The sequence below is a fragment of the Aquarana catesbeiana genome, linkage group LG07 (assembly GCF_042186555.1).
Source record: "Aquarana catesbeiana isolate 2022-GZ linkage group LG07, ASM4218655v1, whole genome shotgun sequence".
NCBI lineage: Eukaryota > Metazoa > Chordata > Amphibia > Anura > Ranidae > Aquarana > Aquarana catesbeiana.
Window position 1 is genome coordinate 207,949,601 of NC_133330.1, and position 13,974 is coordinate 207,963,574.

The window sequence follows — 13,974 nt, forward strand, 5'->3', positions numbered from 1 at the left end:
CCCATTAATGCTGCCAATCAGTCCTGCCTATCAGTGCCAATCATTGCAGCCTATCAGTGCTACAAATCAGTGCCCATCATTGCTGCCAATCAGTGCCAATCATTGCTGCCTAACAATGCCACCAATCAGTGCCTATCAGTGCTGCCAATCAGTGCTAACAATCTGCACTGAATATCAGTGGCTATCAGTGCTGCCTATCAGTGCCAATCAGTGCCACCTATCAGTGTCAATCGGGGGCAGCTATTAGTGCCCATAATTGCTGTCAATCAGTGCCACCTATCAGTGGCAATCAGTGCTGCCAATCAGTGCCCATCAGTGCCACCTATCAGTGCTGCCAATCAGTGCTGCTAATCAGTGCCCATCAGTGGACTGAGTGCAGGGATGGGGAGATGAACTCCGCAGCCAGGCACATTGTCCATGGGGGGGTTCAACTGAAATTTGTTGATGTTTATTAACATGCCACATGCTGATCTTTCATATAATAAGTAATCACCACACTACTATTTACAATAAACTACTGAAGGTAAAAAAAAAGCGTGTAAATTGAGTAAAAGGCCTGCTGCTAAGCACTGTTATGTGTTCACACACCACAAAAAAAAAAGTGCAGCGCTGACTTACTAATCAATAACTTAACAATAATGGTGGAACCCTCTAATGTATGGAAATCTCAATAAACTTCAATATTACCACAATACTGGTCTCTGTGATATGTAACGTCACATATAATACACATCAAACTGAAAACAAGACATAACAAATTAAACTTAGCAGGGATGGTGGAAACCCCTCTACAGATAATTGCAATACAAACTAACTTCAAATGCCACAACTTTTTTAGTTGGGAGGTTTACTTCATTATAGCACTTTGGAATTTATTTTTTTTAGATTGTTAGACTTCATTTTAAATGCTTTAGATACTATTATAATGTGAATTATTGCACTTGAAGTTAATTTTACACCATCCCTGCTAAGTCCATGTCTATGTGGACCTTGCTTTGTGCACTGGTGCGCAGTCATGTTGGAACAGGAAGGGACCATCCCCAAACTGTTCCCACAAAGTTGTGAGCATGAAATTGTCAAAAATGTCTTGGTATGCTGACACCTTAAGAGTTCCCTTCACTGGAACTAAGGGGCCAAGCCCAACCTCAGAAAGACGACCCCACACTATAATTCCCCCTCCACCAAATGATTTGGACCAGTGCACAAATCAAGATACATAAAGACATGGATGAGCGAGTTTGGGGTGGAGGAACTTGACTGGCCTGCAATCTAATCTCAACCCGATAGAACACCTTTGGGATGAATTCTAGTGGAGACTGCAAGCCAGGTGTCCTTGTCCAACATCAGTGCCTGACCTCACAAATGTGCTTCGGGAAGAATGGTCAAACATTCCCATAGGCACACTCCTAAACCTTGTGGACAGCCTTCCCAGAAGAGTTGAAGCTGTAAGGGGTGGGTCAACGCAATATTGAACCTTACAGACTAAGACTGGGATACCATTAAAGTTCATGTGTGTGTAAAGGCAGGTGTACCAATACTTTTGACAACATAATGTGTTTGAACTTTGGGGTGCACATCCTACTGCAATAGGCTGCACATGCCTATTGATGGAAAGCTTTTTTTTTTTTTGAAACAAGGTTTTCCAGATCTAGGTGTATCACCATTTTCTATTAGGAATTTAAATTTGAGAACTAAAAACGCCACTGTAACTCTTACCTTATGCTCTGATGTTGAGGTGTTCATTGATAAAGTAAATGCAGACATTGATTCATTTTTAGGTGAAAAGTCTAAATTGGACCATATACCGAACAACTTTAGTTGCAAAGAAAGTGAAGCTCCGTCCTCCTTGTCAGCTTGGCGAGATATTGTTATCAAACCGGCCGACAAGGGGGGAGCGATTGTAGTTATGGACACCCCGCGGTATGAAGCTGACGTATTAAGACAGCTATAAGATATGCATATATATATATATATATATATATATATATATATATATATATATAAACGGTTGGATTCTTGTCCTGTTTTTCAGGTTCAGTCTAAAATAAAAAAAGTGATATTGAGAGCTCTTAAAGTGTTAGGACTGGGCTCATCCCTTCCTTCTCTCAGCTGTCGGCTAATTGCCAGCTCCTATATCTCCACAGTCATTCAGCTGTTGATGATATCCTGCTCATCAGTCCTGCCTACTTAAGCTGTCCAGTCCAGAGGATCTCTGCCTTCGCCTTGGTCAACATCACAGAGACTATCGCCTGCGTTCCTATTTAAAGACTTGCTTTGCTGACATCCCTTCTGGCTCCTGATCCTGCTTGCTGTTCCACCACATTGAGTCACACGGCTCGCCTGGAATATTCCACTGTGGCTGCTTCGGTACAACCTGTGTTGCAGGCCATCCCTGCTGCTGCGCCAGTCCCTGTGCACCCACCTCGAGTATTACCTCTATAAGAGGTATGTCTGGTTCTGCCCCGCTTCCCCAATGATATGAGGGCGATCCAGTCCAAATTACAAGGTTTCTCAACCAGGTTGAGATATACTTTGGGATGCTGCCCCAGGCATTTCCCACGGACAGAAGCAAAGTAGGTTTTGTGATATCTTTGCTTTCTGAGAGAGCCTTGGCCTGGGCAAACCCTCTAAGGGAGAAGCAAAAACCTGTTGTCTTGAGTTACCCTGAGTTTGTGACCTCCTTTAAAAGGGTATTTGACGTTCTCGCATGCTCCGCTTCTGCTGCCAAGTGCCTCATGTCCATCAGAGTACAAGAAATGTTGCAGACTACACCATTAAATTTCGTACTCTGGCAGCAGAGGTTGCTTGGAACAATGAGGTCCTCGTGGCTGCTTTTTCTCATGGTCTCTCGGATTCCATCAAGAATGAGATAGCAGCCCAAGATATACCCACTGAGGTGGAGAAGTTTATTACATTTGCCATCCTCATTGACTCCAGACTTAGAGAAAGACTCTCTTTTAAGGAGCGCTTGTGGAAGCCTCCTGCACTTTTTCCTCCAAGCTTTGCAGTCCCACCCATGCCTCCCTCACCTCCCATGCCTCCTGGTACCGAGTCGGTCAGTGAAGATGAACCCATGCACTTGGGCTTCACATGTCTCTCTGTGGATGAGAGAACCTTTAGGAGGAGGGAGAGATTGTGCCTTTATTGTGGCCAGGCAGGTTACTTTTTGAAGTCTTGTCCTACCTGTCCAGGGAACGCCTGAACCTAGAGGTTCTGTCACGGACAGACCTTAGGTGGTGTTGTTTCATACCCAGTTATCCACAAGGATAAGCCCCTGGTTTCGGTCACCCTTTCTTGGGCTGAGTTGTCCATCGAGATACAGGCTCTAATCGACTCTGGGGCTGCAGGCCTGTTCATTGATGCTGCCTTTTTACTGAAGCACTCAATTCCGCTGCAGTTGCGTGACACTCCACTTGCCATTGAGGCTCTTGACGGGAGATGCGTACAGCCTGCCCATGTGACTCACAAGATGGTTCCATTGTCCATGGCCATAGGGGCTCTTCATCATGAGATAATCCAATTCCAAATTATTTCCTCACCTAAGTTTCCGCTGGTTATGGATTACCCTTGGTTACAGAGGCACAACCCCTCTTTTGATTGGCTCCATGCTAAGGTTCTTTCCTGGTCACCACAATGCAGTAAGACATGCTTCCAGAAGGTAGCCAAGGTCCTGTGCACCTCTTCACTCTCCTCTCTGCCGGAGGAGTACTGCGATGTCTTAGCGATGTCTTTGACAAAGGTCAAGCCGGCATTTTGCCCCCACACCGGCCATATGATCGCGTAATTGACCTTCAACCTGGTGCCCTACCCCCTTGTGGCCGTATTTACCCTTTATCAGTCGTGGAGGATAAGGCCATGGAGGAGTATGTTGCAGACGCACTTTCTCAAGGTTTCATCCACAAATCCTCGTCTCCTGCTGGTGCTGGTTTCTTCTTCGTGAAGAAGAAGAGTGGTGAACTGAGACCTTGTATTGATTATAGTCTCAATCGTTTCACGATTAAGAATGCCCATCCGATTCCATTGATTATGGAGTTATTTGACCGCCTCAAGGGAGCAACTGTTTTCATGAAGCTTGATTTGAGAGGGGCATACAATCTCGTGAGGATTAAGGAGGGCGACGAGTGGAAAACTGCGTTTAATACTAGAACAGGCCATTATGAGTACCTCGTAATGCCTTTTGGCCTTTGTAATGCCCCGGCAGTTTTCCAGGAATTTATTACCGAGGTCCTCTGAGATTTGTTGCAGTTATGTGTGGTGGTTTATCTCAATGATATCCTCATATTTTCCAAGTCCCTGGAGAGTCACCACACAGATGTCTGTCGTGTGCTTCAGAAACTAAGAGAGAACAATCTCTATTGTAAATTGGAGAAATGCGAGTTCCATTTAACCTGTTCCATTGAACAGGTTAAATTCCTGGGCTTTGTCATTTCCACTGCTGGTTTTTCGATGGACCCAGAGAAACTTTCAGCAGTCCTACAGTGGCCCCAACCCATGGGTTTATGTCTTCTGCAGCGCTTCCTGGGCTTTGCCAACTATTATCAGAAGTTTATTCGTAACTACTCATCTCTGGTCAAGCCCCTGACTGATATGACCAGAAAGGACGGTAACCCACAGAGTTGGTCTCCGAAGTCCGTTAATACCTTTGAGAGTCTCAAGGCTGCCTTTGTCTCTGCTCCTGTGTTGGCACATCCTAATCCTATGTTACCGTTTATCCTTGAGGTTGATGCTTCTGAGACTGGTGTTGGTGCTCTTCTGTCTCCTACCTCTGAGAGCGCTATGCATCCTTGTGGCTACTTTTCCAAGAAATTGTTACCTGTGGAGTGCAATTACGAGATTGGTGACAGAGAGCTGTTGGTGATCATTTTAGCCCTGAAAGAATGGAGACATCTCCTCGAAGGTACCACTGTGCTGGTTCTCATTCTTACTGACCATAAGAATCTCACATTCTTGTCTGAGGCTAAACACCTCTCTCACAGAAGGGCGCGATGGGATCTTCTCTTGTTAAGTTTCAATTACATTGTCTCATTCTTACCCGGTACTAAGAATGTACGCCTTGTCACAACAATTTTCCTCCACTTTCAAGTTGGAGTCGGTTCCGGTTCCTGTGATTCCTCCTGATCGTATTCTGGCTACAGTTCACACCAGTCTCACTTCTCCTTTGTATGTGACAAAATTCTTGCTGCTCAGGTTCATGCTCCTCCTGAGAAACCTTGTGATCGCTGCTTTCTCCCAGAGAGCCTCTGTACTGCCGTGCTCCAGCTTTACCATTCTCCCAAGGCAGCTGGCCACCATGGGAGGAATCAACTCTTTTGGGCCAACAATTCTGGTGGCCTAGTCTACGTGCTGATTTAACTGCCTTCGTAGTTGCCTGTTCCGTGTGTGCTCAGAGTAAGACTCCATGATACCTTCCAGTGGGCCTCCTACAACCCATACCCAATGGGGAGAGGCCCTGGACCCACCTGTCTATGGATTTCATTGTGGAGTTACCCAACTCCCAGGGCAACACAGTTATCCTTATGGTGGTTGACCAGTTCTCAAAGATGTGTCATTGTATTCCACTTAAGAAGTTGCCCACTTCTAAGGAACTGGCTTCCATTTTTGCTCGGGAGACCTTTTGCTTACATGGGCTACCCAAGGTGATTATAAAGAGGATAATAGAATCGCACTATAGCACAATTCTATTATCTTCTTTATATTTACACTATTTTTGTTGTGCAGAAGAATCGCTGCTTATACCATTTAGATTATTCACTATTTGTTTTATTTGTGTTTTGGCACATTATTTCGATACACCTTAGCGCAGTTTTTTCTCCTTTTTTTTCTTTTTTTTTTCTTTTACCCAAGGTGATTGTATCAGACAAGGGTAGTCTGTTTGTGTCCCGGTTCTGACGAGCCTTTTGTGCACAGTTGGGAATTCAGCCTGCTTTCCCCTCTGCATATCACTCGCAGTCTAATGGGACCGCAGAACGAGCCAATCAGTCCATGGAGCAATTCCTACGTTGATATATTTCTGACCATCATAACAACTGGTCAGACCTTTTACCGTGGGCAGAGTCTGCTCACAACAGTGCCTTGAATTCTACTTCCATATTGTCAACGTTTATGGCTAATTATGGTTTCCAACCTTCCATGTTGCCTGACTCGTTTGTTCTGCAGAGTATTCCTGCATTAGAGGAGCATCTCTGTGGTCTTCGTTCCACTTGGGCACAAGTCCAGGAGGCTTTGTGACATGCTAATGATAGGTACAGACTCCATGCTGACCGCAGACACCTGCCTGCGCCTTCCTACCAGGTTGGGGACGTGGTCTGGCTGTCATCGCGCAACCTCCGTCTTCGTGTTCCCTGAATGAAGTTTGCACCTCGGTTTATTGGGCCTTTCCGTATTCTTCACAGGATTAACCCAATGGCTTACGCATTAGACCTTCCTTCTAAGATGCATATTTCAAATATATTTTAAGTCTCCTTATTGAAACCTTTGGCCTGCAACTGCTTTAAAACCTCAGTGCCACGTCCTCATCCTGTACAGGTTGAGAACCATGAGGGGTATGAAGTAAAGTCCATTGTTGACTCCCCAAGGTTCCGTGGGTGCATACAGTAGCTGGTGCATTGGAAAGGGTACGGTCCGGAGGAACGCTCATGGGTCTCATCCTTCGACGTACATGCCCCTGTCCTCCTCCTCCATGATTTCCAGACATTTTCCCCTCAAGCCTGGTGGTCCTCCGGGGGGAGGGGTTGTTGAGGAGGGGGTATTGTCAGGGCTGGGCTCAGCCCTTCCTTCTCTGAGCTGGACGCTCAGCTGTCAGCTAATTGCCAGCTCCTATCTCTCCACAGTCACTCAGCTGTTGATGATATCCTGCTCATCAGTCCTGCCTACTTAAGCCGTCCAGTCCAGAGGATCTCTGCCTTCGCCTTGGTCAACATCACAGAGACTCTCCTGCGTTCCTGTTTAAAGACTTGCTTTGCTAACATCCCTTCTAGCTCCAGATCCTGCTTGCTGTTCCATTACATTGATCCCTGACTTCTTGCTTGGCTGACTATCCGTTCCGGTTACTGAACTTTGGCTATGTTTTGACAATGTTTGTCCTTTTTACTTTTATTATTAAACAAGTGTGATTTAACTGTACTTCTGGATTGGTCTGATTTCATGATTTCATGGTTTCTGACATAAAGATGGTATTATTGATAATGACACCCAAAAAATTTTAATATGCGATTATCCTGTCACACCGCTATTGTATATATTACCAAAGATTCATAAGGACCTTTTGAATCCCCCAGGCCATCCTATAAAGTCTAGAACATAGTCAGTTACCACTCCATTAGCGCAATATTTGGATAGATGTTTCACTCCTTTGGTAAACAATACCAGATCATATTTACTGGTGATTTTCTAGCGAAAATTAGGAATATACAAGTGGCACCAGACTCTTTTCTAGTCAAATTGGAGGCAAATTGGTGCAGTTGCCTTTAGCGAGACATTTTTTGGAGAGAGGACATTCGATTTCCCAATTAAAATTCATGGTGCTGGAGGGAATTAATAAGAATAGGAGGGGTGGTAACCGAGAATCCATTTTAAAAAAGCAAGAGGTATATTGGATTCATTTTCTTGATACTATTGCCCCTAAGGGGTTGAATGCAGATCTGGATTTATATTTGTTTATTTAGGTGATAATTCATTCAATGTGATGGCCAGATAGTGATACATTGTGTACATGTTTATTTTTGACAGATTAGACGAGTTGAAGGCTTCTGTTGAAATATGGGAGGGTTCTATGCTTTGCTAACCATTTCTCCACCTGTGATATAAGGATGTATAAGAAAAGGATTTAATTTGTATTTGATCGATTACTAATCACATAATTGATTTCAAATGTGTAAAATTATGGTATTTAAGCCATGTGTGTAACTTTGACTTTAGACTTGTGTTTGATCTGAAGAAGGGCGTAAGCTTGTGAGCCCGAAACGTAATGAACTTCCACATCATGTAATGTTTGTTTGAACTTTGGTTCAATAAAGACATTTTAAGTGCAGCGATCCTCTGGACTTTTCATATATATATATATATATATATATATATATATATATACCGTATTTATCGGCGTATAACACGCACTTTTTTCCCCTTAAAATCAGGGGAAAATCATGGGTGCGTGTTATACGCCGATCCCCGCTAATTGTGAGCTATCGGCGGAGATCGCCGCCGACATTCACATAGCGAGTAGTTTTAAATATGGCGCCGCGAAGTTCGGAGGGACTCGGCGGAGCTGAACGAGCGCCGCCGAAATCACAGAGCCGAGATACACATAGTCGAGTGTATTCAGCTCTTTCCGGCACCGCTCACAGTCACGCCCAGTCCCGCCATTGGACCTGTGTTATGTCCATCATAGGGCGGGACTAGGCGGGACTGTGAGCGGCAACGAGAAGAGCCAAATACACTCGACTATGTGTATCTCGACAGCGTTCGTTCAGTTCCGCCAGCGCCGAGTCCCTCCGAACTCCGCGGCGCCATATTTAAAACATACAGCTATGTGTATGTCGGCGGCGATCAAGCATGGACACTGGGGGCAAGGCTGCACTGACCACTGGGGCAAAGCTGCACTGACAAGGCTGCACTGGGGCAAAGCTGCACTGACAAGGCTGCACTGGGGCAAAGCTGCACTGACAAGGCTGCACTGGGGCAAAGCTGCACTGACAAGACTGCACTGGGGCAAAGCTGCACTGACAAGGCTGCACTGGGGCAAAGCTGCACTGGGGCAAAGCTGCACTGGGGCAAGGCTGCACTGACAAGGCTGTACTGACACTAAAAAGGCTGCAATGACACTAACAAGGCTGCAGATGGACACTGATAAGGCTGCATTGATGGACATTTAAATGTAAGTTTTTTTTCCTTAAACTTCCCTCCTAAAAGTAAAATTCTCTCCTAAACTTGGGGTGCGTGTTATACGCTGGCGCGTGTTATACGCCGATAAATACTATATATATATATATATATATATATATATATATATATTTTTTTTTTTTTTTTTTTTTTTCCTGAGGCTTGTCCGATTCTTAAGGGATATCATTAGTAAGATCTGTTATTTTATTAACTGCTAAGCATAACCAAAATATGTCTCAGGAAGATAATTAGTAGAGTATTTCACAGTCATTGAAGCTTCCAATGACCCTACAAATCTATAAATTAAAAACATATTTTGTTTTTGTGGTGTAAAGCTGGGCATAATTAGATACAGTAGATCTGATAATTCAGAGATAGAAATAAAATGGATGCTAATTCCATATACATTCCAACATGGACATTCACTAATCACTATTCAGTGGATGCTGGATAAACAAGATATTATTGTCTATGATAAAGTTAAAATAGAACCCCAGCTAAAATTGTTTTTCTACTTTTGGATAAGTAAAGGAAGGTTTAGAACACACTGTATATCATTCACAGATCAGTCACAGGATTCCCCCCGCCCCCCCCCCATTTACATATTATGGTACAGGCAGTTGAAAGAACTTTACAAGAGGGCAGGAGAGGAATGTCCCCATCTGATCCTCTTTAGTGCATCTGAGACCCAAAGTTGTTAACCCCTGCAGTACTAGAGGTTTAGCAACGGGAAAAGGACAGAGCAGCTCCGCAGTGAAGGTTTCTACAAAATGCAGCAGCCTGCATATCGTGGGAAATACGTTATTATGGGTAAGTAATGTAACTAAAGCTGTAGAAAAATGTTTTGTATTTATTTATTTACTGAACTTCAGCTTTAACAACATACAATGCAAATGCTGTCATTGTGCAGTCTAAGGCCCGGTTCACACTCGTGCAACATGAAAATTGTACAACTATAAATCCGACTTTGCCCTGCAACTTCTGTCTGACAGCGATCCAACTTCCATGAGTCTTTATTGAAGGGGATCCGATTTTAAACCGACTTTGAGGGAAAAAAAACAGTGTGGGGTCATCCCCAAATCCATACCAGACCCTGCCCTCATGTCACATCACGGACCCATCATGCCCGGGGCGTTGATGTTAAAAAGGGGCGGGTTCTTCAGGTGACATTGCGGCATGGCCATGCCCCATAGTTATATAAAAACTGTCAGACACCAGAGCTGACATAACGGCGGGAGCCGTGTCGGTTGAGAAGCATTTTTTTTTTTTTTTACTGGGTCAGCCGCGGCACTGGCAGTGGTCATTGTGATTGATGTTGGAGTTATCACGAGAGACAGTATTCATTTTTAATAAAGGACTTGTCAAAAACTGCCTCCTGTTTTTCTTACATTACACACTATATGTACCCCATACTCATTCACATGGGGGGGTGGGATCTGGGGGCCCCCTTTCTTAACCACTTCAGCCTCGGAAGGATTTACCCCCTTCCTGACCAGAGCACTTTTTGAGATTCGGCACTGCATCACTTTAACTGACAATTGCGCAGCCGTGCGACATTACACCAAAACAAAATTGACGCCCTTTTTTCCCACAAATAGAGTTTTCTTTTGGTGGTATTTGATCACCTCTGTGGTTTTTATTTTTTGCGCTATAAACAAAAACATAGCAAGAATTTTGAAAAAAAAGCAATATTTTTTACATTTTGCTATAATAAATATCCCCAAAAAATATATAAAAAAGAAATTTGTTCCTCAGTTTAGGCCGATATGTATTCTTCTACATATTTTTGGTAAAAAATCGCGATAAGCATATATTGATTGGTTTGCGCAAAGGTTATCACGTCTACAAAATAGGGGATAGATTTATGGCATTTTTATTATTTTTTTTTATTAGTAATGGTGGCGATCTGCGATTTTTATTGTGACTGCGACATTGCGGCAGACTCATCGGACACTTCGGACACTTTTGACACTATTTTGGGACCATTGTCATTTATACAGCGATCAGTGCTATAAAAATGCACTGATTACTGTGTAAATGACACTGGCAGGGAAGGGGTTAAACACTAGGGGGCAATAAAGGGGTTAAGTGTGTCCTAGGGAGTGTTTATAACTGTGGGGGGGATGGGCTCGCTACAACATGACAGATCACTGCTCCGGATGACAGGGAGCAGTAGATCTCTGTCATGTTGCTAGGCAGAACAGGAAATGCCTTGTTTACAAAGGCATCTCCCCGTTCTGCCGTTCCGTGACATGATCGCGGGACACCAGTGGATATCGAGTCCGCGGGACTTGCGGGCACGGTCACGCAGTATGCTGTGGGTGCAGGCACCCACTAGCCCCGCAAATTAAAGGGGACGTACAGGTACGCCCATTTTCCCACTGCTGCCATTGTGCCAACGTATATCGGCGTGGCAAGTTGTTAAAAGGGGCTTCCAGATTCTGATAAGCCCACAACCACAAACCCCCACAACCACAGCCCAAGGTTGTGGAAAAAAAGCCCTTGTCCCCATCAACATGGGGACAAGGTGCTTTGGGGTGGGGAGGGCAGCGCCCCCACCGCTGAACCATACCAAGCCACATGCCCTCATCATGGAGGGGTGCTTTGGGGCAGGGGGCACTGCCATGTTGATGGGGACAAGGGCTTTTCCTGGCTTGCCAGGCTGCATGCTCGGCTGTTAACCCTTGGCTAATACAAACTTTTAAAAATTCGGTATCTGCTTAGTCCTCACAGGGTTCTAGAGTAAAGGATCACAGAACCTTATAATGTCTAATGTGTAGTGAATTTGTATATTTTTCCATGTGAACATAGCATAGATTTACTCCATGTTGTACAAGTTGACATTATGCTGTCAGTAATCGGTTACTATTTGGGAAAATTTTATAATTTCAGGAATGGGAAATGGTTGGGACTTTGAATGAGGCCTAAGACAATTAAGTCAAATTGCCTCCATCCCTGATTAATAATAAGGTTGGGACTTTACATGGAGCATGCAGCTGGGAAGCAAATTACAACTGTATTACTTTGATGATGTTTAATTTGATATTGCACATATAATTACATTAAAAAGGCATGGTGGTTCATAATTCATTAGCTTATCAATTTCTTAAATCCATACTGACATATTACATATATTAAGGTGGATCCAATTATATTGAATTAGACATGTGGCATTAAATAAATAAACGTCTATATGACAAACACATGGCAGTGGCATCTGAAGCTTGACGGGTCTCGTGGCTATCTGCCACTCATTGGGAGTAGATGTGTAATGGATATCTAAAAAATGTATTCAAACAAACAATAAATCTGACGTGCATAGGAAAGGGGGGAGGGAAAGGAAAAACCATCCACCCATACTTACAGGCCGATTATGGATGAAAGTGTGGCAGCAAGCACTGGGGTAGCTGAGGGCATGATCTGGCATGGAGCTGAGGTGGCACAACCATTGGCCCAGCAGCAACAAACCATGGGGAGGGTAAGTGTGACTAGGGATGTGGTCCTCACTAGGGATGAGCTTTGAGTTCGAGTCGAACTCATGTTCAACTCGAACATTGGCTGTTCGCAAGTTCGCCGAACAGCGAAAAATTTGGGGTGTTCGCGGCAAATTCGAATGCCGCGGAACACCCTTTAAAAGTCTATGGGAGAAATCAAAAGTGCTAATTTTAAAGGCTAATATGCAAGTTATTGTCATAAAAAGTGTTTGGGGACCCAGGTCCTGCCCCAGGGGACATGGATCAATGCAAAAAAAAGTTTTAAAAACGGCCGTTTTTTCAGGAGCAGTGATTTTAATAATGCTTAAAGTCAAACAATAAAAGTGTAATATCCCTTTAAATTTCATACCTGGGGGGTGTCTATAGTATGCCTGTAAAGGGGCGCATGTTTCCTGTGTTTAGAACAGTCTGACAGCAAAATGACATTTTGAAGGAAAAAACTCATTTAAAACTACCCTCGGCTATTGCATTGCCGACAATACACATAGAAGTTCATTGATAAAAACGGCATGGGAATTCCCCAAAGGGGAACCCCGAACCAAAATTTAAAAAAAAAAAAATGACGTGGGGTTCCCCCTAAATTCCATACCAGACCCTTCAGGTCTGGTATGGATTTTAAGGGGAACCCCGCGCCAAAAAAAAAAAAAAAAAAAACGGCGTGGGGTCCCCCCAAAAATCCATACCAGACCCTTGTCAAAAATGTTAAAAATGACAAGAGACAGTTTTTGACAATTCCTTTATTTAAATACTTCTTCTTTCTTCTATCTTCCTTCATCTTCTGGTTCTTCTGGCTCTTCTGGTTCTTCCTCCGGCGTTCTCGTCCAGCATCTCCTCCGCGGCGTCTTCTATCTTCTTCTCCTCGGGCCGCTCCGCACCCATGGCATGGGGGGGAGGCTCCCACTCTTCTCTTCTTCTTTTCTTCTCTTCTTCATTTTCTTCTCCGGGCCGCTCCGCACCCATGCTGGCATGGAGGGAGGCTCCCGCTGTGTGACGGCGCTCCTCGTCTGACAGTTCTTAAATAACGGGGGGCAGGGCCACCCGGTGACCCCGCCCCCCTCTGACGCACGGTGACTTGACGGGACTTCCCTGTGACTTCACGGGGAATGCCACAGGGAAGTCCAGTCATGTCCCGTGCGTCAGAGGGGGGCGGGGTCACCGGGTGGCCCCGCCCCTGTTATTTAAGAACTGTCAGACGAGGAGCGCCGTCACACAGCGGGAGCCTCCCTCCATGCCAGCATGGATGCGGAGCGGCCCAGAGAAGAAAATGAAGAAGAGAAGAAGAGAAGAAGAGAAGAAAAGAAGAAGAGAAGAGCGGGAGCCTCCCCCCCATGCCATGGGTGGAGCGGCCCGAGGAGAAGAAGATAGAAGACGCCGCCGAGGAGATGCTGGACGAGAGCGCCGGAGGAAGAACCAGAAGAGCCAGAAGAACCAGAAGATGAAGGAAGACAGAAGAAAGAAGAAGTATTTAAATAAAGGAATTGTCAAAAACTGTCTCTTGTCATTTTTAACATTTTTGACAGTTTTTTAGTGAAATGGTAGGGGTAAGTACCCCCTGACCATTTCACACAGGGGGGGGGCTGGGATCTGGGGGTCCCCTTGTTAA